The sequence below is a fragment of the Pelodiscus sinensis genome, chromosome 4, assembly GCF_049634645.1.
Source record: "Pelodiscus sinensis isolate JC-2024 chromosome 4, ASM4963464v1, whole genome shotgun sequence".
NCBI lineage: Eukaryota > Metazoa > Chordata > Testudines > Trionychidae > Pelodiscus > Pelodiscus sinensis.
In genome coordinates, this window is record NC_134714.1 from 82,199,118 (window position 1) to 82,222,710 (window position 23,593).

General features: G+C 45.2%; 1 protein-coding gene across 1 annotated transcript in view; it reads right to left on the minus strand.

Annotated features, from left to right (window-relative positions):
* The window catches only part of TP53I11 (tumor protein p53 inducible protein 11), a 60,720-nt gene extending 37,336 nt beyond the window's left edge, over positions 1-23,384 (minus strand). The window contains exon 1 of the mRNA XM_025185334.2: positions 23,113-23,384. The gene's annotated coding sequence lies outside the window, so the exon portion shown is untranslated. The remainder of the gene's footprint in view (positions 1-23,112) is intronic.
* Between the last annotated feature and the right edge of the window lie 209 nt (positions 23,385-23,593).

Below are 23,593 nucleotides of genomic sequence, written 5' to 3' on the forward strand. Positions count from 1 at the left end.
CAACAGTCTGTCCAGGCGCTTCCTGGAAAAGATTGCCAAAACCCCAGGTTCAGGGAGTCACCTCATTTTTCTCTGGAGGGGAAGCTATTTGATCTCAATATTGCAGGCTTGCAGGTTTGTAATCTTGCTCTCTTAGCTCCAAGCTGGAGTTTGCAACAAGGAATGTGAATTTGCAGCAGCTGGGAGATGTGCCTTGGCTCAGGGCTTTGATCTTCCAAGGGTTTCAGTTTTCTTATGAGGGGACCCAGGAAATATCCTTCTGATTCTTACATTTAGTGAGAAAGAAAGAAACTTAAAAATAAATCATAAGTGGAAAAAAGATATTTAGTTTCCCAATATGAGTTAATAAGCTGTCAATTATTTTATTCGTTTCCTTAAATATGAGCTATAATTAAAACACAGCACCCACACTGCTACATGGTTGATCATTGCTACCTGCAATGATGTGACAAGACTTTCAAATATAGGACACAGATGCCTCTCCCATCTTGAAGGATAAACACTCTGTTGCCTCTTGTAACAGCTTTGCTAAACATGCTGTGTCACACACTGCACATGCTGTATCACAGACTGCATGTGTTCTGCCACAAACACACATGCTGTCAGACATATCACACAGTTTAGTCAGTGTACACATTGTTCATGCTTTATCATGTCCAACAATATACATGCACATGCTTACACATGCAGCTACATATACCTCGCATGCTCTGCCACACTAACTGGCTTTGATACAGCCGAGTGTTTTAACTGTTATATAAAGTATGCAAGATGCAGTCTGCTTGTTCAGCAGCTCCAATTTCTAAGCATTATTTTCACAAAACACTCAGTTCCCTTTCATTTCTTCCTCTGATAATGTGGTCCCTCTTAGCACTGAGCCCACTGCAGCAATCCATCAGCAAGGAACTAGCGTAGCTCTGATGAGTCAAACAACTGCATTGCCAGTCTCAAAGTAGCTCCAGAATCTAGAGCATTACTTTAATAATTGATTGGACTGCGGTGCCAAACAGCGCAGAGATAACTGTCCCTCTTGATCCATCAGGCTTGGACTGGGAACTTGTACATGGACTGTAAATCTCCAGTTGCCAACAAACGATTATATGGAGAGTCAGGTGGGATACAAGCTTCCCTCATGCAAAAATGCATTTAAAATGAACTTCTTTCCAGATACACTGAATGGTAATCAGATGACTCAGGTGTCATTAGAAGAATGCTCTAAGCAACAGAGTTCCCCAGAGCACTAAGGAGGGGAGAAAGAGGGAGGAAAATAGAATGGCACATTTTTTCCATACGCTCTTCTGCTTTAAGAGCACTAAAAGGACATGGGATGTGTTCCTCATTTCTTTCCCATCTAGCCCTGCTGTGTGCTCCTCAAGTGCATTCCTGAAATCTTAACTTGTCATCTGTCCCGTAGGGGATTTCTGTTAAGTAATCTCACCCCCACACAGAGAGCACCACACATTACATACAGGATAAGCAGAATGTTAAGGGCCACAACTGTAATTCCACCAAAATTCACTAAGGGGCCTTTCAACTCTGCAGAAGAATCTATATTGTTCAACATTTTTGTCATTTCTCACTTGAGGGAATAGAGGTCAAATTCAAAGGAATGGCAGGGAAAGGAAGATACCTGTCACAGGTTGACTGGTCCTTTAAGGAGAGTTGGGCTCAGCCCTACTTGTGATAGATCAGCTCCACTACCACCCTCCCCAAACTGATCTGCGTCAGCTGTGGATTAGATAGTGTGGATTAATTATTGGGTGTGGCTGGGAAGGAGTTGGGGTGGTATGCCTAAAAGGCAGGGAGAAGCCTCTAGCTTAGGAAAGAGGAGGTTGGCTCTGGCAAAGTCCTAGATAGAAACAAGAGCTATTGTCTAGTGAGACGATGTAAACAAAGATGTTTTGAGGGTCAGGCTGAGAGGCAGCCCTCTGTAAGAAGTAGGGAAGAGACCTGGTGAGTTCAGGAGATGATGAATCTGCAGACAACTGACTGTAGGAAGGATAGCAGAGAGAAAGAGTGTGTGTGTGTGGACTGTGAGAGAGAAAGACCTAAGAAGAGCTTGGGTATTCTGGAAGACCTTGTTCTTGTTACTTTTAACTTGTAACTTCATTGCTTTTGGATGCCTGGTTTTACCACCTTCTGGCATACCTGCTGAAAAACCTGGCTGACTGGAACACCAAGTCCCACTTCCCAACCACTAAAGCCTGATGATGGAATAGGGTGTAGTTGCTGCGATAGAAGGCCTCTTCATTGAGAGGATGCTTCCAGAATGGTGAGTCCTGGAACACAATTTTTTTTATTTTGCTGTAAAAATCTGGAACTGAGTATTAACAGTATTATAGCTGTTTAGGCATAAAGGTTTCTGGGATATAAATCTAAGGAAGAAAACTGGATTGTTTTCAGGTCACAGAAGGCAAAAGCAAATGAGCTGGAGGCAGCCAATTTTAAAATGAGTTCTCAACTGCTTTCAGTAGTGACCTGATTTCCTAGAGTACTTTTGCAGTGTTTCAATTTTTAAAAACAAAAACACAAACCCCTGATGGAGAGGGCTCAGTTCACGGAGCCACATGTGGTCATAGTCTGCATATACATATTGCTAACTTCACACTTTATAACTGATCTTTGGAAGTTTTAATTTGTATACACCATAATATCACTTAAAAGATTCCTATCCCTCCTCCCCCCAGGTTACTCTTAAAACCTGTTTCTCTCCCTTCTTTTTTAATGGAAAGAACTCTAGTGACATTTACAGAGAATTGCCATTTCATAAATAACAAATTATGATCATCATACTCGTGGCATGCCTAAAATGTGAGTTCTAGTCTCCTTCCTGCCCCAAAGAAAAATTGGGTAGAAGGAGTGAAAGTTTAACCAAAATGTTACTTGGTTAAATGTTATCCCGTTTGGTAGTTTTAATAGGCCTCAGCACAGGGATCCACCAAAAACACAAGTTAACTTCACCCAAGTGTTCAGTGACTTTGCATCAGCCCAGTGTTTAAAAACATTGGCTCTCAACCTTTCCCGTTTACTTTACTCTACCAAAAAGTCTGATTTTTGTCCTGCATACCCCCAAGTTTCACCTCCCTTAATTACTTGCTTACAAAAATTGGACAAAAGACAAGTGTTGCACAGCATGCTGTTACTGAAGATTGCTTCTTTTAATTTTACCATACAATTATAAAACTGATTGGAATGTAAATATTGTACTTTGTGTCGTATATGAAGCAGTATAAACAAGTCCATTATCTGTATGAAATGTTAACTTTTTACTGACTTTTCTAGTGTTGTACAATTAGGCTAATACCCAGATGGAAGAGTTCTATATCCTTACACACACACACACCCCGACTGAGAACCACTGACTTAAAAAGGCCCAGCCAGATGTCTGGCAACCCTGTGCTTTATCCCACGGGTGAGCAGAAAATATCCTCTTCAATGAAATTGTTTTTGTAGCCTTAGCAGATCTTGATCAGAACTTACAAATCATGTCTGTTATCCATAGAAAACTCACTTGCATTACTCATGGGTAGTGAGGGCATGTCCATAAAGTCATAATGGATTTTAGGTGTAGGAGATGGCCTGAGCCCCCTGGTTGCATCCAGATGAATTTTGGCCCATTTCTAGTTATATCTATTAGCATTTAGATACTGTACTATGGTGCATGCACATTAAAGACTGAAACATGAATGTTGATATATAAACACAGATTGATATCTACACCCTGACTGGCCCCTACTGTGGAAGACTGACTGGGATTAATTTCATTCCTGGCCCTTGTAATTCCCATGTATGCCAGTTTTCAGGGGTTTGTCACCCACAGTGTGGTAACATGCTCTCACATCCTCCCTAGACAACTCAAAAGTATTAACCACCAGCCACCACTCTCAACTCCAAGTCTGAGGCTTTATCACTCCTCCCTTGTGGCTTTTTAGGCATAAACATACACAGAGCTACCCTCCGCGAGCTACTTTGCAGAAAGCAGCGTGGAGGCAGCTGCCTGACAACTATCGTCTGGGGACCAGACGGTGCAACTCAGCCTCTCCTGCCCACCAAACACACCCACCCACTTCACTGCACCCGGTTTGTAACCTGTCCCCAGCTGGCAAAATCACCTCTACATTTTTTGACACCATCAGTTTCTATGGCAACAGGCTGATGCAAGAGTTTCAAATCTGACATTTCTAGCCTGAGAACCCAATGAGGGAAGATAGAAGTGTGTATGTGGGGGGGGGGGGGAGGGGTGACTTTTGATAGCACACAGGGGGTGCTTCAATAATTCACAAGATCAAGGAAGCAAAATGAATCAAAACTATTTGAAAGCTGTTTCCAATCTCTTTTTATTAGGAGGGGAAGCAGGGAGGGAGAACAAGACTTAGCACAACATAGTCTTGCAATATCCAAGAGCTCAGCAAAGTGTGACATGAAGGCATGCTCACCACGGCCACTTGGAGGGACCAGTTGTTTAATGACACAAGTACTGTTTAATGGCTGGAGAAGACCTGTTGGGGCCCTGTTGTCTCATTCACTCTGTGCTAACGAATGGTCCTTGCATCATTCATACATTTGTCAATATGGATCCATGTAGCAGGATAAAAGTGGAATAGAACAGAAAGGACTATTAGATGTCAACGTGTAGAACATGGCTGCTTATCAAGCTCTGTGTGCTCAAGTGTGGGAGGAATTAATTGTCTAGATCTAGGGAATAAAACTTTAAACTCCCAAATGGGGAGAGAAATGTGGACATGCTCCCAGGTCTGTCTCTCTTTCCAAACCTCATGGCTAGTAACATCTCACTGGCATCCAAAATGGTGATTTGGGAAATAATCCCCTACACTTGAGCAGAATTGTTGAGCTCGCCCTATCCCCGCTCTAATCCAGTTAAAACATCTGAAAGCTTAGTGTTAGCTGTAAGGAAATGGATACTTTGGATTTGTCCTTATGGCACTAAAATTTCTGTCTCTGAAGGCACCATGCCCAGTGGGATGTCTTTTTCTCACCGGGAATCCACATGCCACCTATTCCATGTGGATGAGAGAATTCTCCTCAGAGCTCTATGGTACTGGAAATGATTCTCCAGTGGCTCTCTACCAGCCCTGGAACTGACAGGTTACCAGAGTTCAGGGTAATGCGGAGGGGGCGAATGGAGGTTGCCAGATGTCTCTTAAACTTCAGAGGTTACTGGAGGCATCTTTTAATGTTTTCATACCTGAAAACTCCACATGCTGAGAACATAAAGGCATGAAGGAAATAGCGGCATACAGAAAACCAAACTTATTGGCAAAAAACTCCTCCATGTAAGAGAGCGTCTCAGGACAGCGCTAAGGTGCATTGCTGGGGTGAAGGGGAGACTTTCACACATTCCAGGATGCCACATAAGTTAGCTCTGTCCACACTGGTGCTGCCGGCATAGCTTCCACTTCTCACTGAGGTGGAGTAGTTATGGTGACAGTGCTCTCCCATCAGCTGTATGCGTCTTCACCAGATATGCTATGGTGCGGCTGCACCAATGTAACTCTGTAGTGTACACTTGCCTGCAGTTGATACTTCCCTTGCTACCTTTTGTGACTTCAGATTAGCATCGGCACGGTGATAATGATGTTAGTTATCACGTAATTGAATAGTCATGGGATTACATGAAGTCTTAGTGGTTACACAACTATTCAATAATCCTCAGCGGTGGGGCCGGCAGCCAGTGCACTCTGAGCCCACTCCCGGGAAGCCCCCTGTTACCCCCCCCACACACTGCTGCCTCTGTATCACAGGCAACAGCATGGGGTGGCAGGCTAAGCTGGTCCATGAGGGGAGCCACTTAAAAAAACAGCTCCCAATGCAGATGGGCTGTCTGCCTCCCTGCACTGCTGCCTCTAATAGAGGCAGCAGTGTGGGGTGGCAGCAACCCCTGTCCATGCAGATGGAGGCTGCTCCATAGGATGTGGTGCAGACTCTGTTTGTGAGGTGTTTAGGCCCCCTGCAGGCAGGGACTGCTTCATAGCAACCTCCTGTTCTTCTCCCCCACCCATGCTGCTGCCTCTGATAGACTCCTGTGGGAAGTCTGATAGAGGCAGCAGAGTGGGGGGGGGGGGGGGGGGCAGGCATCACCATGAAACTGGTACTGAGGGGAGAGCTCCCTCCAGCATTGACTAATGCCTGATGCCCCTGCCTCTGTAGAATGTAGCAAGGGAGGAGCAGGTGGGTCTTCAGAGTCAATAGGGGTAAGGTGTTGGCTTGAAAGCCGGCTCCCTGTGTATATCAGCTCCAGCCTGCCCCCCTCATGCTCCGTACTGCTGCCTCTCCATCAGAAGCAACAAGGTAGGGGTGCAGGGTGGACAGGCAGATCCTGCTTAAAGCTCACGAGTACCCACTCCTACTCCCACCCCCTTGCTGCCTCTGATACAAAGGCTACGGTGGGAGGGGGGGGGGGGGAGAAGGAAGAAATGCATGTAGTCAGCAAGACTAATAAGCCCAGGCTTATTGGTTAACTGTATAGTGGATTACATGTCAACATCCCTACACCATGGGTCAGGTATGTTTGTTGTGGGGTTTTTTCTTTTTTCCTTGTCTAGCCACAAATTCTTTCCAGGCACCAGCAAAAAGGTGGCGATCTAGTGGTGTCTGATTGCTTTGTGCTGTGGATGAAGTGGTAACTCAACTTCCTCAGGACACTTTGGCTCAGCTACTTAATTCGTATTTCTGGGTATGATCAACTTTTAATCCATCCTGAACAATGCATTGGCATCATCTGCCACATATCAAAGGGCTCATCCAATCTGACCCACAGTTTGATGTGCAGCTGGATAATACTCAGGTTCCTTCCAGCACACTAGAACAAGAGTGCATTCAGATTTTGTTACAATTCTCCTGTGCTCAACAGTACATTATACCTGAGCAAATGTGCTCTAAGCCCTGTACTATCCTCACTTCCAGAGTCTCCAAGCGCTAAGGGCCTACACTTTTGCAAAGTCCCACTCCCTCTATCAAAGCTCCATGTTGCAATAGATCTGGTAGTAAGAGAAGTCCCCAACTTACAAGTGGTTATGTGCCAAAAGTTCATCTGTAAGTCTGTAATTTGGAACTCGAATGAATACATTGCCTCCTAAAAACAATGCTATACATCATAGGTTCCCAGGCTTGCCCACAAAAGCCTAACTCATAATATAGCTGAAATACTGTAAATTTGCTATGAAAAATAGAAGTTAGTTTGACCTTGAAAGCTGGTGCTTGAGGAAAAGCAGGGTTAATTAGAGAAGGGTGAGAAGGCAGATGGAGAGTCTGAACAGGACTTCTGGGCATTTTCTGGCTGAGTGTAGGCCAGAGAAATCTGGAGGAGCAGAGGGCAGCTGCACAATTGGTGGCGGGAGAGAATCAGTGGTTTCCCCTTCAAAGTAAAGCTTTTCTCCAGCTGCTGGCAGTGTGATTGCCCCCTGCTCCTCTCAAGTCCTCCAGCCAGCACTTGCACTGCTCACCACCACCTATCCCTCTTGCCTGCTCTTTTCAGGCTGCAGGTGTGCTTTTGTTTGCATGTGTATGTTAGTGAGTCAATATTTATAACTGAGTTCCTGTACATTTTTTTTTCCAATTTTGTCCACCATATTAGACTTGGCCCTTGAGTCCCTGGCAAGCTTCCAATGCAACAGTCAGCATTGTGTGTTGCTTTATTAAGCATTTCCTGTAGTAACTTCTGTTTCAGGGTACAAATATCTTGGACTTATTTCTTTACTCACATGGCAAATCCCCAGACTTTGTTCAGCAAACCTTTTCTGGCTCCTCAGGAATCAGTAACACAAGTTCCTGCACTTTTACTAAGGTGTCTGGGAAGGATAATCAAAGCCTTGTAGTGTGTGCCAGTGAATGGTGTATTGTCCTTCAGCTGCACGGCACAGGACATGCAAGTAAAGTGTGAGTGAAGGATATACAAGCACGCTCTCAGCCCTGGAACTCCAAAATACACTAGCTACATAACACATACCATGTTTCCAGCATGCCTCCGTGACAGATTTGTCTAGATTAGAATGTCTCATCCTTAGGAGGACTCCAGAGCTCTTCAGCCTTTATATACATATTGGAATAGCCAACTCCACAGTGGAATATGGCAACTTTAAACAGCGCCTAGCCATGCTGTTTGAGAGTGCTACCTGGTTTACATGCCTCATTCCCCTTACTGTAGTGGATGAGTGCTTCAGTTTTTAATCCATTCACCCTCAACACCCTTCTGAGGTAGGCTAGTAGATTTCCAAGGCCAGACGAAAGCATTATGATCACCTATTCCTGGGGTTCTCAAACTGGGGGTCATAAGCAGAGAGCCCCATTCCTGGCCATATGCAGAGCCTGAAACCCTTATTAAATCACTTCCCCCATTTTTAGTTTTCTAAGGGGGGATAGGTCACACTCAGATACTTACTATGTGAAAGGGGTCACCAAGATAAAATTGGAGAACCACTGGTCTAGTCTGATCTCCTCTATAAACATTATCCATAGAACTTGCCCAAAACAATTCCTAGAGTGTAGCTTTCAGAAAACCATCCAGTCCTGATTTTAAGAAATCCATGATAGAGAATCCACTACAATCCTTGGTAAATTGCTCCAGCGTCTAAACCACTGTTAAAATATTTTACCTTTCTAATCTGAATTTGTCTAGCTTAAACTTCCAGCCATTAGATCATGTCCTACTTAACCCTGCTAGATTTAAGAGCCTCTTATGTACTTGTTTCCCCGGGGATATTAGAAGGTTAAGAGGTGACTTGATTAGTCTCTCAGTTAGACTCAAGGAGCTCCATCTATTTTGCTCATCACTAAAAGACATGTTTTTCTATCCACTAATCATTCTGATGGTTCTCCTCTGAACCCTCTAATTTATCTATCCTCCTTTAATTGTGGACACTAAACAGAGTATTCCAGCAGCTGTTGCACCAGTGTCAAACACACACAGTAATATCGCCTCCATTTATGCACCCAAGGATTACATCCGCTCTTCTGACCACAACCTCACTGTGTGCTTGTGTTCAACCACCACAGTCACTGTAGAACCCTCCCAAGAAATAGATCCGCTTGATTCCCTGTATATCAAGGCTGTGTCTACATTGGCACCCTTTTCCGGAAAAGGGATGCTAATGAGACACTTCGGAATTGCAAATGCCACGGGGGATTTAAATATCCCCCGCGGCATTTGCATGAACATGGCTGCCGCTTTTTTCCGGCTCGGGGCTTTGGCGGAGAAAAGCGCCAGTCTAGGCGGGATCTAGAATTTCAAGTAGGAATAAGGGATCTTCCGGAAAAGGGTTTATTTTCCGCAAGATCCCGTCTAGACTGGCGCTTTTCTCCGGCAAAGTCCCGAGCCGGAAAAAAGCGGCAGCCATGTTCATGCAAATGCCGCGGGGATATTTAAATCCCCCGCGGCATTTGCAATTCCGAAGTGTCTCATTAGCATCCCTTTTCCGGAAAAGGGATGCTAATGTAGACACAGCCCTAGAGTCTGAACTCCTGGCCCCCAGACCATCTACAGGCTGGAGCATATTTGCAATCTGGCCCAGGAGACCTGTCAGGAGGGGTGCCCATCGCTGTCCCTCAAGCTCTGCCCCTTCCTGCCACTGCCTTGTCCTCTCCTCCTTGCCCATTGCACCCTGTTTCCAGAGGGATGCCGTTTCTGGGATTTGTAGGGGCGGTGGTGGTCGGACCACTGTCACCACCCCATTCCAGGCCTGCCTGGTAACCCGGAGGCTGTGTCCCTAGAGGTTTGGGAGGGACGTGGAAGGGGTGTGGCTTGGACAGGGATGGACAAATCCGTCCTGAGCCAGATTGCAAACATGCTCCAGCTCACAGATAACCCACAGGTCATGAGTTTGAGACCTCTGCTGTGTAGGATTACATTGAACACTACTAATCACTTAGCCATCTTGTAATCCACTCTGTGCGCCAGATTAATTTTGGTAGTATTCTAGCTTTAGTCAAAATGTTGTGTGGTATCAAGTCAAACACCCAACACAAGTCTACCACCACCACTATTGCTTATCAACCATACTTGTAAACTGAGAGTGACTATATGACAAGATCTGTTTTGCATACTACCACTTCGACTGGCATTAATTCCCTTTAATTCTTTATTAAACCAAGTCCCCTATCGGCTGCTTCATTATCTTGCCAAAGCTCCATGTCCACCTGACTAGCCTATAATTACCTATGTCATCCTATTGGGACTTTTAAAATATTCCCACAGAGGAGGAACAGAGGCACAGAGTATATAAGTGGCTGTTCTGAGGTTACACAGGAAATCTGGGGCAGAGCTGAATGTGACCCCAAGTGAAGTGTGTCCCACTGACCCTGCAAAAGGCTTTTGACATGCATGAAGTCCTCAATTAGACACACCATTTCCCATTAGTCAAAGAAAGCACAATGGGACCTTTTTAGTGGCAGTAAATAGTCAGGGGCCATGATTAATCTCCCTTGTACAAGATGGCACCCCTGGCAGCACCATGCCCCTTAGTGCTACAGTGGTTCCTCGACAGAGCTCGGTCAGAGGCAAATGTACCAGCTGCTGAGTCACCAACATAATTTCACAAGATCTGAGGGTTTTCTTTGTAGGCCTCTTACTCAGCTGCTGAGCGAGCCTCATACTGCTCACTCTCTCAGGGCTGACAGGATTACAGTCTGAAATGGCAGGCTGCCCTTGCAGGCACTGAGCCAACTGCTGCCCCTCTCTGGCTTTCCCCCTGCAGCTGTGTGTGTCACAGTTAAACATACCTTGCGTGTGGTTTATATTTAAACAGGAAGAGGGATTTCTCCATGGTATTAAGTAGCAGAAGGAGGCTGCATTCTAATCTTCCTCTGAGATGCATAAGTCCTCAGTCAGGCTGCTGCTGGCAAGTGCAAATGGACACACCTGTGTGGACAGCTGCCTTCACATGGATGTCACTGACCCCATAGCAGGACATAGAACAATTGCTCAATTTAGGGTCAGTTAAATCAGACACACACAGGGGACAGAGAGAGACTGATAGCCTAGATTAAAATCCCAGGGCCATGGTGTGGTGATGTGATTCCCAGTCTCCCCTCTCCTCCTTCCCCATCCCCCAAATCTGGTCTTTGTAATAGAAACTGTTTGTACCTTTCCCAGACCATCTAAGGCTCCCCATGGACATACAATTCACTAAACATCTCTTTGATCTAGCAGCAAGTGACCAGGAACTGCTAACTGGAGTTTTGCAAGGGAGTTTAGAGGAGTTTTAAAGCCAAATAAACCCCCCGATAAGAAACAGAGGAGTGGCTGCCTACACTATCTTTTTACTCATGAATAAACCCAGCAACTGAGTGGGGGCTATCCAGTTTATTGCATCCAAAGCAAGATGTATGATTACCTGACCTATGGGAAGGTGGCATGTGTACATTCAGTGCCAGGAGCTCCTGGCCCTCAGACCATGTATGGGCTTTGAATGCCAGAGTGGCTGAACTGGAGGTGCTAAGAGAAACCGAGGTACATAGATGAGACTGTCTGGAATACAATAAAATGATTCTACCATTGCTCAGACAGCCTCTGTGCTGTTGAAGAGGGTGACAGTCTCTGACAAGGAGAACTTCCTCTACTCCAGTTGGATAAGGACCCACCCCAACATCATTTGGAAGGAATCTTCTGGCACTGGGATACCTCTAGAAGAGCAAACTCCAGTTGTTAGAGTGGTAATAATTATGGGGAATTTGAACATTAGCAACATGGATAGCTGGGTTTGCGATGACTGGGAGAACTGCATGCCTGCCTGGTATAAAGATTGACAGTCTCTTGAGACCTCTAGGTAGACTTGTGTTGTGCAGGAGAGGAGCTGGTGGTTGTAGTGCAGATAGTTATAAGGAAGGCTAGGAGAGAAGTTCTGGGAGCTAAATTTAGGCTTGTAGGTAAGAGACTGAAGTCCAGAAGCTACCTGATATGCTTCTAGTTCCATAAGTAGGGTCAATTAGACAGGCAGAATTGCAGGGTCTTAGTGTGTGGATGAGACTACAGTGTAGGGAGGAAGGGGTTTCAGTTCATTAGGAACTGGGGAAACTTTTGGGAAAAGGGTAGCTTATATAGGAAGGATGGGCTCCACCTAAACCAAAATGGAACCAGCTTGCTGTCACGTAAAAAACTAAGAGCTGGGAGAAAGGTGCCACATGCCAAGGAGTACATGAAGACTTGCTGTGTTCTAGGAAAAGATGGAAAATTATAACACACATGCAGAATCTGACCAAAAACAGTGAAATGCAATAGTCCCTTTCACTTACATCATGTAATGGCAGCTCAAGTTTTTAAAATGCTTGTATCAATGTTAGTCTGAAGATGAGTGAACTAGAGTGCCTAAGTGTCAATATTGATATAACATGCATCACAAAAACTTGGTGGAATGAAGATAATCAATGGAACACAGTAATACCAGGGTACAAAATATCAGAAGTACAGAACAAGTTGTGCTGGTGGGAGAGTGGTATGTGAAAGTATAGAATCAAATAAGACTCTTAAATTGTACCATAGAATCTTATGGATAGTAATTCCATGCTTTAAAAAATAGCAGTACAAATAATACTGACCAGCAGACAAGGATAGTGACAGTGTCTGTGAAATGCTCAAGTAGATGAGAGGATATTAAAATAAACTCCATAATAATGGGGGATTTCAACTATTCCAATATTGACTGGGTACATGTCTCTTTAGGACATGACATGGAGAAAATCTGACACCTTAAATGACTGCTTCTTGAACATGTGCTCCAGGAATCCTCAAGAGTAAAGGCAAATCTTGATTCACTCTTAAGTGGAGTGCAAGATCTGGCCCAAGAGGTGAATATAGCTGGACCAGCTGGTGGTAGTGACCATATAATATAACATCCCTGTGTCAGGAAACCACCACAGCAGACAAACATTGTAACATTTAATTTCAAATGGGGATTACACAAAAATGAGATGTCTAGTTAAATTAATAAGGAACAGTGCAGAAGTGAAATCCCTGTACTCTGTGTGGAAACTTTTTGAAGATGCCATAGTTTCAACTTCAAATGTTGATCTCAAATTAGAAAACATAAAAAGAACCAAAAAAGTACCACTGTAATTAAATTATTAAAATCCTAATGCCTTTTTGCCTCATTGCTTTTTTTACTTAATTTCGCTTTCTAATGAGAAATAGAAAAAACAGCAAACTCTAGCAAGTGAAGTGTAAAAACACAATCCGGAAGACCAAAAAAGATGAACAGCTAACCAGACTCCAAGTAATAGCAAAAACTTAAGTACATCAGAAGTAGGAAGCCTGCTAAACATCCAATAGGGCAGTGGTACCCAACCTTTTGGGGCTGACGGGCGCCCAGAGGTGGGGCCACTCCCACACTGGGCACCTGGGGGTGGGGCCGCGCATGCGCCTGGGGGCTGGGCCACACACGCACTGTGTGCCCGGTGCCGGCGCCACCCATGCGCTGCACTGCCGGGACCAGTGCCGCTCCTGTGTAGCACGCCCAGGGGTGGGGCGGTCCACACGCCTGGGGCTGGTGCTGCTCCTGTGCTGCATGCCCAGGGGCGGGGGACGCCCATACGCTGAACGCCCAGGGTCCAGCACCGCCCATGCACCACAGGCCCAGGGATGGGGCCAGCCCTGATCACTCGGCGGGCACACAGAAATGGCCCGTGGGCATCACATTGGGGACCACTGCAGTAGGGACACTAGACAATTGAGATACTAAAGGACGATAAGGCCATTGCAGAGAAACTAAATGAATTGGGTTTTTTTTTGTTTGGTTTTTTTTTTTTTTTTTTTGTGTTTTTGTTTGTTTGTTTGCATTGGTCTTCATGGCTGAGGATGTAAGGGGGATTCCCAAACCTAAGCCAGCCTTTTTTGGTGACAACTGATGAAGTGGCCCAGATTAAGATTTCATTAGTCTATCAATTTATTCCAAAACATCCTTTAAACAGTAAGAAGTCACCAGGACCAGATGGTATTTCCTTCAGAATTTTTGAGTGAATTGAAGTGTGATACTGCAGGACTAATCATTGTAGTTTATCATTTAAATCCTCTTTGGTGCCAAATAACTGGAAGGTAGTTAATTTGAAGTCAACTTTTAAAAAGGGTTTCAAAGGTGATCCCAGCAATTACAAAGCCATAAACCCGAATTAAATACTGGACAAACTGGCTGAAACTATAGAAGGAATGCAGAAGTGCCTATTGACTAGTTAATGGAATTTCCACCGACTAGTCCAATTAACTACATTTTAACATCCTTAGCTCAAGATAGTTAAGTCCCAGGCAAACTGCGAAGAGCTACAAAGGGATCTCTCTCGAAATTGGCAACAAAATGGCAGATAATATTGAATGTTGAATAATGCAAAATAATACATATTGGAAAACATAAGCCCGAATAGACACACAAAATGATAGTGTCTAAATTAGTAGCTCCCGTTCAACAAGATCTTAGCGTAATTGTGCATAGGTCTCTGAAAACATCCATTCAACGTGTAGGGACAGTCAAAAAAGCAAACCGAATGTTGAAAATCATTAAGGGTGTGTCTACATTGCACCTAAAGCAAATTGCATAGCTTGTTTCAAGTCCATTTCAAAACAGCTTATTTTGAAATTTGGTGCTGTCTGCACAGCCCTTTTTTTCAAACTAAATTGCTATTCTAAAACATTCCTTACTCCTCATGGAATGAGGTTTACATTGTCGGAATAGCGAACCTGTTATATTTTTGAAATAACGGGTGCACTCAAAACACATGGAATAGTTATTTTGGGATACCAGAAGTATCCTGAAATAGCACTGTAGTGTAGATGTAGCCTGGGATAGGGAATATCTTATTGCCTCTATATAACTCCATGGTACACCCACATCTTAAATACGTGGGGAAGTTGTGGTCACTCCATCTCAAAGATGTATTGGAATTGGAAAAGGTTCACAAAGGGCAAGAAACTATTAGGGATAAGGAATGGCTTCCTTATGAGAGAATAATCAGTCTCTTTTCCAGGTTAAGAGTCCCAGTCTAAGGGAGGATATGATTGAAAGTCTAAAAAATGAGGATCTATAAAATCATGGCTAGTGTAGAGAAAACAAGGATGCACTGTTTACTCCTCAAACACAAGGAGGACAGGGGTCACAGTATGAAATTAGTAGACAGCAGGTTTAAAACAAGTAAAGGAATATTTCTTCACACAATGCAGTCAGCCTGTGGACCTCTTTGCCAAAGGTTATGAAGGCCAACACTATCCCAGGGCTTTTAAAAAAAAAAAAAAAAAAAAAAAAAAAAACCTAGATAGTCAAGATATTGCCAGAATCTGGGACTGAGCAACAGGGAATGGATCACTTGACTACGTGTTCTGTTTATTCCCGCTGGGGTACCTGTCACTGAGGCCAGGACTAGACTGCAAGCCGCTTTTGAAAGATACTTTCGAGAGACTCTAGATACTCTTTTGAAAAAAGAGTACAGCCAGTACTTTCGAAAAAGCAAGCCACTTTTTTCAGAAGAGAGCACCCAGGCAGTCTGGATGCTCTTTCAAAAAAGCACAGTTTGCATTATAGTGCCTTTTTTGAAAGAGCACTTTTGAAAAATAGGCGTTATTCCTCGTAAAATGAGGTTTTCCATGGTTGAAAAAACTGCCATGTTCTTTCGATTTGTTTTCAAAAGAACACGGCAGCAGCCTAGAGGTTGGGGAAGCTTTTTTTTTTTTTTAGAAGGCCACATTTTTCAAAAAAAGCCCTGTAGTCTAGACAAACCCTGACTATTGTTGAAAGGCAGTATACTGGACTAGGTAGACCATGGGTCTCACCCAAGATGGCTGCTCTTATGGGATCACCATCTAAGGTTGCCAACCCTCCAGGAATTAATGATTGATCTTTAATTAAAGATGGTTGTCAGTGTTCCTGAAGGTATCCTATGTCTAGCCCTTGCTGTGAAAATTTGCCCTAGTCCCTTTTCTTGACAGCAGATGTCACCAACCTGTCCCATGGTCTCATGAAAAAAGATGGGAGCAAGGCATTGTGTTCTGGCACAATGAGCAGAGGGTTGGGACTTAGGAGGCCTTGAGAAGGTCACTTTGCCTTTCTGCCTCCATTTAGCCCTTTAAAATGGGGAAAACTCTAACCCATATCCTGTAAACTAGGGATAGATTAGTCAGTCCTGTCTATCCAGGAATTTGACTGTCAAGTACTGTAAGGATACTTCTACACAGTGGTGTTATTTTGGAATAACGTAGTGCATATCTACACTACAAGCCTTTATTTTGAAATAACAAGCTGGGGACTTCTTACTCCACATAAAATGAGGGTTATCAGGTCTCTGAGTAAGGGAAGTCAAAGGAAGTACACTCTTCCTTTGACTTCCTGCTGTGTAGTCAGTGTCTAAAGCCACGTTAAGCTATTTTGACTTTAGCTATGCAATTGACATAAATTAAGCGATGAAACTTTAGCCCTGCTACATAGATGTGCCCTAAATGTGTGAAATAGGCAGTCTCGTATATGTATGAATATTTTCCCATGGGGAAAAATAATGAATCATGTACCTGGAGCTACCATGTGTCGTATGAAGAATGGGAAGGAGAAATGAATCTCCATTATGGAGTTCGGTCTACTGATTTGAAGTGGAAATCTGGGAGTCAGGACTATCAAGTTCTTATACTGACCTATTATGGGTGTGCCCTCCAGTAATGGGAAGTGGCTTGCTGTGCCTCACTCTCCTAACTTATAAAATGGGGATGCACAGAGGTACTGAGACACACAATTAGTTTGTCTTTATAAAGCTCCTTGAGATCTCAAAAGTAGGAGGCATTGGAGACACACTTATTACTCATGTAGCTAAATAAAGTCAAAGTCCTGAAGTTCTAGCTTGGTTTTCAATCTTTCAGCACTATTCATTCTGTTAACTCTATGATAGCCTAGGAAACCCTGGGCCTAGGTAGCTGGGCATCTAGGAGCCAAGGGGGGAAAAAAATAATTTACAGACGTTACAAGATTCCATTTCATATCAGCTGGTCTCTCCAGTCCCCTCAGAGGGCTTTTTCTATTTGCTCTAGGGATACAAGCCTTCCACAGATTTTGTTTTTAAGCTACTATGTTTATTTGAAATGTAAACAGAATATTTGCTTTCTATAAATGCTAAGTCCTTTCCTGATGGTTTTAGACAAAACCAAAAAGCCACCACCCTAAGCAAACAATACACAAAAATGATTTGTATCTTTTCTGTGCAAGGCAAAGAAGTAAAACAAATACAACCACAAAGGAGAAACCCAGGCACTAAAGAGGAGGTACAATGCCATATCAGAATCAATCTCACTAATCTGATATCACTCCTGCTATTTCAATTTAGACGTACGATTGGTTCCAGTCATTCCATAACCTATCAATCATTGGTCTGCTCAATGTAGCAGCCTGCATCTAACAGTGGAAAACTTATTTGTGGGCTCCATTCAGAGACTGGCCCCTGATGTGCTAGCTGCTGTACACCCATACTTTGCAAACCATTAGGAAGACAGCCTGTGCCCCATCTAAAGTGTCTGGAAAAAAAAATAAAACTCCTAGAATGCTCCTGACTAGTTGTGCTTCACTTTTTCAAAGGGTCTGGGTGTGGCAGCGAAGAGTCCTTCCTGATCTTCTGATGATCAGAAAGTGAGGTGCTATAAGGGTTGACTTCTTCTCTCTTACCCACTTCAGTGAAGTCCTGGTGCACAAAAGGCATTTTGCCCAGTGAACAAAACACATGCTAAGGGTCTGACCCAATGTCCAATTAAAATCAATTTAAAGATTTTACTCTGGATGAAACCCAAGCCTCAGCGCTATGGATTTCACTTGGGCTGTGTCTAGACTGGCAAGTTTTTCCGCAAAATCATCTGCTTTTGTGGAAAAACTTGCCAGCTGTCTACACTGGCCACTTGAATTTCCGGAAAAGCACTGACTATCTCATGTAAGATCATCAGTGCTTTTCTGGAAATACTATGCTGCTCCCATTCGGGCAAAAGTCTTTTTCTAAAAGACTTTTGCACAAAAGGGCCAGTGTAGACAGCACAGTAGTGTGTTCCGCAAAAAAGCCCTGATCGTGAAAATGGCTTTGGCAGGATGCTTTTCCGCAAATCTAGATGTGCTTTTCCGAAAATGCTTTAACGGAAAAGTTTTCTGTTAAGCATTTTCAGAAAATCATGCCAGTGTAGACGTAGCCTGGGTGTCTTTGCCTGCGCTGCTAGAGGTGTGTTTAGTGGTGTTTCATCTCTCATGTAGCCAAAGCCATGTGCCTCCTTAACATACTCAGAACCAGGCCCATGAAAAGATCCCTGTGCCAAGGCGACTCCTGTCCCCTATAACCAACCTGTTATGTCATGGGCTGCCAGCCCTCCTAGGGTACGTCTAGACTACATGCCTCTGGCGACAGAGGCATGTAGATTAGGCTACCAGACATAGTAAAATGAAGCGACGATTTAAATAATTGCCGCTTCATTTAAATTTACATGGCTGCCGCGCTGAGCCGACAAACAGCTGATCAGCTGTTTGTCGGCTCAGCGCGATAGTCTGGACGCTTCCCTGCCGACATCAAAGGTATTTGTCGACCACCCAGGTATGCCTCCTGGGATGAGGTTTACCTGGGTGGTCGACAAATACCTTTGATGTCGGCAGGGGAGCGTCCACACTATCGCGCTGAGCCGACAAACAGCTGATCAGCTGTTTGTCGGCTCAGCGCGATAGTCTGGACGCTTCCCTGCCGACATCAAAGGTATTTGTCGACCACCCAGGTATGCCTCCTGGGATGAGGTTTACCTGGGTGGTCGACAAATACCTTTGATGTCGGCAGGGGAGCGTCCACACTATCGCGCTGAGCCGACAAACAGCTGATCAGCTGTTTGTCGGCTCAGCGCGGCAGCCATGTAAATTTAAATGAAGTGGCGATTATTTAAATCGTCGCTTCATTTTACTATGTCTGGTAGCCTAATCTACATGCCTCTGTCGCCAGAGGCATGTAGTCTAGACGTATCCTTAGAGAAGAAGCATAATAGCTGCTGTAAGGAAAGAGGAGTCCTGTCCTCCCTCCTTCCCCCCCCCCCCCCCCCCCCCCACTAGCCCTGAAAGAATAAAAACCAGGGGCATGGTTTGGAAGTGACTGCGTTATATGCTCTTTGATTATCCTCTTACTGAGCCCCAGGCTCAGCAGAGGGGAGGAATCCATGGTTAGCATTTGCTTTCTGAGCCTGTTATGGTCTACTTCCCTCACGCCAGACCATAGCTAGTTTAAGGATTTTAATTTCTTTTGACTGCGGGGCTTTCCTGACAAGCTTCCTCTTACTGGGGAAATCCCCTTTTCTAAAGTGTAGTGCTTTTCCTCAAAGAGGAGCTTGAAGTATATTAGGCTATGGCTACACTGTAGCCTTCTTCCGGAAAAGCTTATGCAAATGAAGCAGAGTGGAATATTGCTGTGCTTCATTTGCATAATGAATTAGCAGCTGCTTTTGCGCAAGAGGCTCTTATGCAGAAAGGAGCTGTATAGATGGTTCTCTTGTGCAAAAGCAGCTGCTAATTCATTATGCAAATGAAGCACGGTGATATTCCACTCTGCGCTTCATTTGCATAAGCTTTTCTGGAAGGCTACAGTGTAGCCGTAGCCTTATACTGCAGTCTCTCCCTGTAGCTGAGCTACTTACCCTTGCAACTTGAACCAGTGCCTGTTTGTCTTTAGAACCAAGAATGGTTTCTCCCAGTGCATGCTCTACTGGCGCACAAATTCAGGAATAAGACACCCACCACTGGCCTGAGTCAGCTGATGTGGGGCGCTCTTTTTTTTTTTTTTTGTGATGTAGATATTTGCGCTCGGGCTGCAGCATGAGCGGTTGGTGCAGCTAGGGCTGGGAGAGGCCCCCAGTCCCACCTACAGCCCCAGCCCCTCTCAGGCCCCACCCTCACCATGGGGAAGGAAGGGAAGGGGGAGTGCTCCAAGCACGTTCTCCACCACCACCACGGGGTGGGGGGAGCAAGCATGCAGTTCCAGCCACCCCGGCTCCCAGAGCAATAGGGACGGTGGGCACTGGTAGCAGCAACACTCCACCCCCAGAATGCCTACAGCAGGTTTTCTGAGGGCAGAGTGTGAGCAGGGCCATCCCTGGCAGTTTGGGAAGGCAAAGCCTTTCCCTGCCTACGCTACCAGATACCTAGGAGGGTTCTAGAGCTCACTTCTACCTGACAAGATCCTAGAGCCTGAGTCTCCAACCTAAACACCAACACAACTATTCAACAGCCCAAGTATGCTGGCAGAGTCTGCAGGTTTATTTGCAGTATAGACATGTCCTAACTTTTCATGGGCGGTAGCTTTAGTGTAGATGAAGCAGTTTTACTGCCCTATCCTTGAGGCTTGCCCTGTGCAGTTACAAATGACCCAGTGATATTTTATAAGCAATGACCAGTGGGAGTCATATCTAGCTTACTGGGCTGTTGAAGGGTAAGACTACACTGGTGCTTTCCAGCACTGTAACTTTCTGGCTCAGGTGTGAAAAAAAACCACAAAAACCCATCCCCTGAGCACAGCAAGTTACAGCGGTGGAAAGCACCGGTGTGAACCAAGCTACAGCGCTGGGAGCTGCACTGGAGGTGGTTTCCATCATTCTCTCCCAGCACTCATGCTGTGGCCATGCTTTCAGTTTATAGAGCTGCTGTGGCAGTGCTGCTGCAGCCGCACTTTAAACTTTTAATTGTAGACACAGCTAAATTTGTTGTGTAGATATTCAGGTTGGAGGCCAAAGCTCTAGGATCCTATAGGGTAGGAGGGGTCTAGGGCTCTCCCATAGTTATGAGCAGACATTTTTGCAGAAGAAAATGTGTGGACAGGCCTAGAAACCTGGAGAATGAAACCAAGGCCTTGCTAAGGCTTTCTAAACTAAACCAGCTCCTTCCCTCCCTGCGCGTGTGCACACCGGTCAAACTAGCTCAAACTAGCGGAACTTGATTGTTAATGGTGGATTAGATGGAGTTTCTACTTGAACCCTCTCAATTTGCCCTTCTAAAACGGAGCTAATGTCAAAGAGCTCTTACACTATGGACCCCTATTGCCACAGGAGCACATAGAATGCAGCTAGGATTATAGCTCTCTGCCTCTCACTTCATCCCTCCTCCTCCCTCCATTGTTCCAGATAATCCCGTAATTCTTCCTGCTTCCAGGCACTTAGTCTCAACTCTCCTCTCTTCCTCATCCCTCAAACCCAATGTATTGCTATATTCTGCTGTCTTCACAACAGCTTGGAAATCCATCTCTATCGGCCCTGCCCATCTCCTGCTTGGTGCTCTGTTCTTTTTCCACGGGCTCTCAAACACCCACTTAGCTCCCCTACTGTAACATCCAAGATACCAAAATGAAACTTCTGGCACACCCAATCCCAGACGCATACAAATCCCTCCATTCGTTCTGGGTGGCCAATGGCATTTATTACAAACTTCTAATCTGCACAGCCACAGCTCTACCCTTGCCTGCATTCCCTCTGTGGTGACTTTCCACCACTGCCATGGTGTTGCACATTATACCAGCTGAAGAACTTCTGTGTGCCAAAGAGCTGACAACTCAGGAATTGTCAGGATATAGACTGATCTCCAAGCAATGCTCATACAGTGTAAGGTTGTTTGTTCCTTCCTTCCTCTGACAGGCTCAGATTGGGATAGGCACCATGCCTTGCTTCCTATGTAAAGCACCATGCCTTCCTTCATTGTGCTCCTGTAGATGTCAGATCATCACTGCTACTACTACGGATTTGTCCAAATCCAATTTCTTCTCCCACGGCTGGATGAACTCTGAAAACCAAACGAGCAGACTAATCTCTCTTTTTGTAAACGTTGCCAGTGACTGAGATGCACAAGGAACAAATATGGCGAAAGTGTGGTTTATACAAGAGGAGCTCCACTTTCTAAGCTCTCTCCCCCCCCCCCCCCAAAAAAAAATAACCCTCACACCCCTCACTGCTAGTCAAACCTTCCTTTGTCTACTCCAGAGCTATCCTGTGTTAGCTCTTTGGAGCAGAAGTGTTAGACAGGAATGTGCAAGTGGCAGTATGTCCACAAAGGCTGTAGCCACTCAGCTCTTGCCATGCCACTATTCCCACAAAGAGAGGATACCATCCGTTACCTGCCATAGCAGAGTTTGCATTGGGAAATTTGGAAGTGGCTCTAGGAGAGGAAGAGAAGTTGCTGACTTGGCCCTAAAGACAGAAGGGAGGGGTACATTTTGGATTTTAAAATTGTGCCGCTGGGGTGTCTCAAAGTAACACTGTATAATTCAGTCCTGTTTCTCACGCGGAGACTTCCTTGAGACCACCACACAGGTCATCACTATTGTAAGAAGCAGAGCAATAAAGGACACCCTCCACCCACCCACAGGCTGATTACATGTCTCCTCTCCCACGTAGGGAGATCCCTTTTCCTGCTACATGAAGCATTTTGTTGTGAGACCATGCTAAAACCCCTGCAACCATAACCCACCCCTGCTTACAGGTTAAACAGCTGAGAGCGCTTTTGATACTCTACGATTACAATACAAGCCCCAAAACAATACACTATTCCACACATCCCTACGCAGAGAGCGCACCAAATCATTGCTTGCTCGCGTGAATTTCACGCCAGGACTCCGAACGGAATAACAAGCCTTTGGTGCGGCTTATTCTGTTCCAACCAAGAAAGAAAATGCCTTGAGATTTCTCACGTAACCTGTCACAACGGTTCCCAGAGCTAGTGCTATTCGTTACCTGTGAGCAGGAAGTGGCTCTCAACACCAACCCACCCCAGAAGGGACCTGCGTGGCTGTACAAGTTTCCACCTCCAAAGTCATTGCACATACCGGGACCGGGGAGGGGGATCGGGCAAATCCCTTGGTCCACCGGCACAAACAAGGCAGCCGGAGGTACACAAATACAAGCGGCGCAGCGAAGAGACATCAGTGTTTCCCCCAAGACGCAACCTGCTCGTCTGCAGCATCGTGGTACCTTCTTTCTGGTGCTGACTCCGAGAACCCCCCTACGACTAGTTTCTGCAACAGGGGCCAGCCCGACCGGCTCTCACCAGCCAGCAGCCAAGAAACGTTTCCACCCAGCCAGACCCAGAAATGCGGGGCTAGAATTTGGAAAGAGAGAAAAGTCATGGCACTTGGAACCCAGCGCAAACTTACAGCCTTAGCGCATGTTCTCCCTGGAGTTGAGGGGCAGGGGGCTCGCAGTCGAACGCCACCCCGCGTGAAAAATAGTGTCCACAGCCAGCCGGAGAGAAATTCACATCTTGCTGGTCAGTTGCAGAGACAGAAACTGACTAGACGGCCCGCTCTCCGCCGGGGGCCCTTTGTGCAATCTACACTTAGCATAATAAAAGAGCCAAGCCTAGCACCTCCTCTACATTACCATATTAAACCAGGCACACGTCGCAGCGAAAAGCAAAACTGCTGGGCTGTTGCCACCCCTACGCTGTGGTGATTAGCTTAAAAGACAGCAGCAAGAAACTGAGCGCCTAGAAATCAAGTCTGCAAAATGAATGTTTACCGTAATTAATGGAGCACCCGTCGCATACTTTTCCCATTTATTGAGCGTGGCACCACACTCATCGTAATGCCATAAATATTACAGCCACGTTGTTAGACTGCCTAGTTTTAGAGTGCG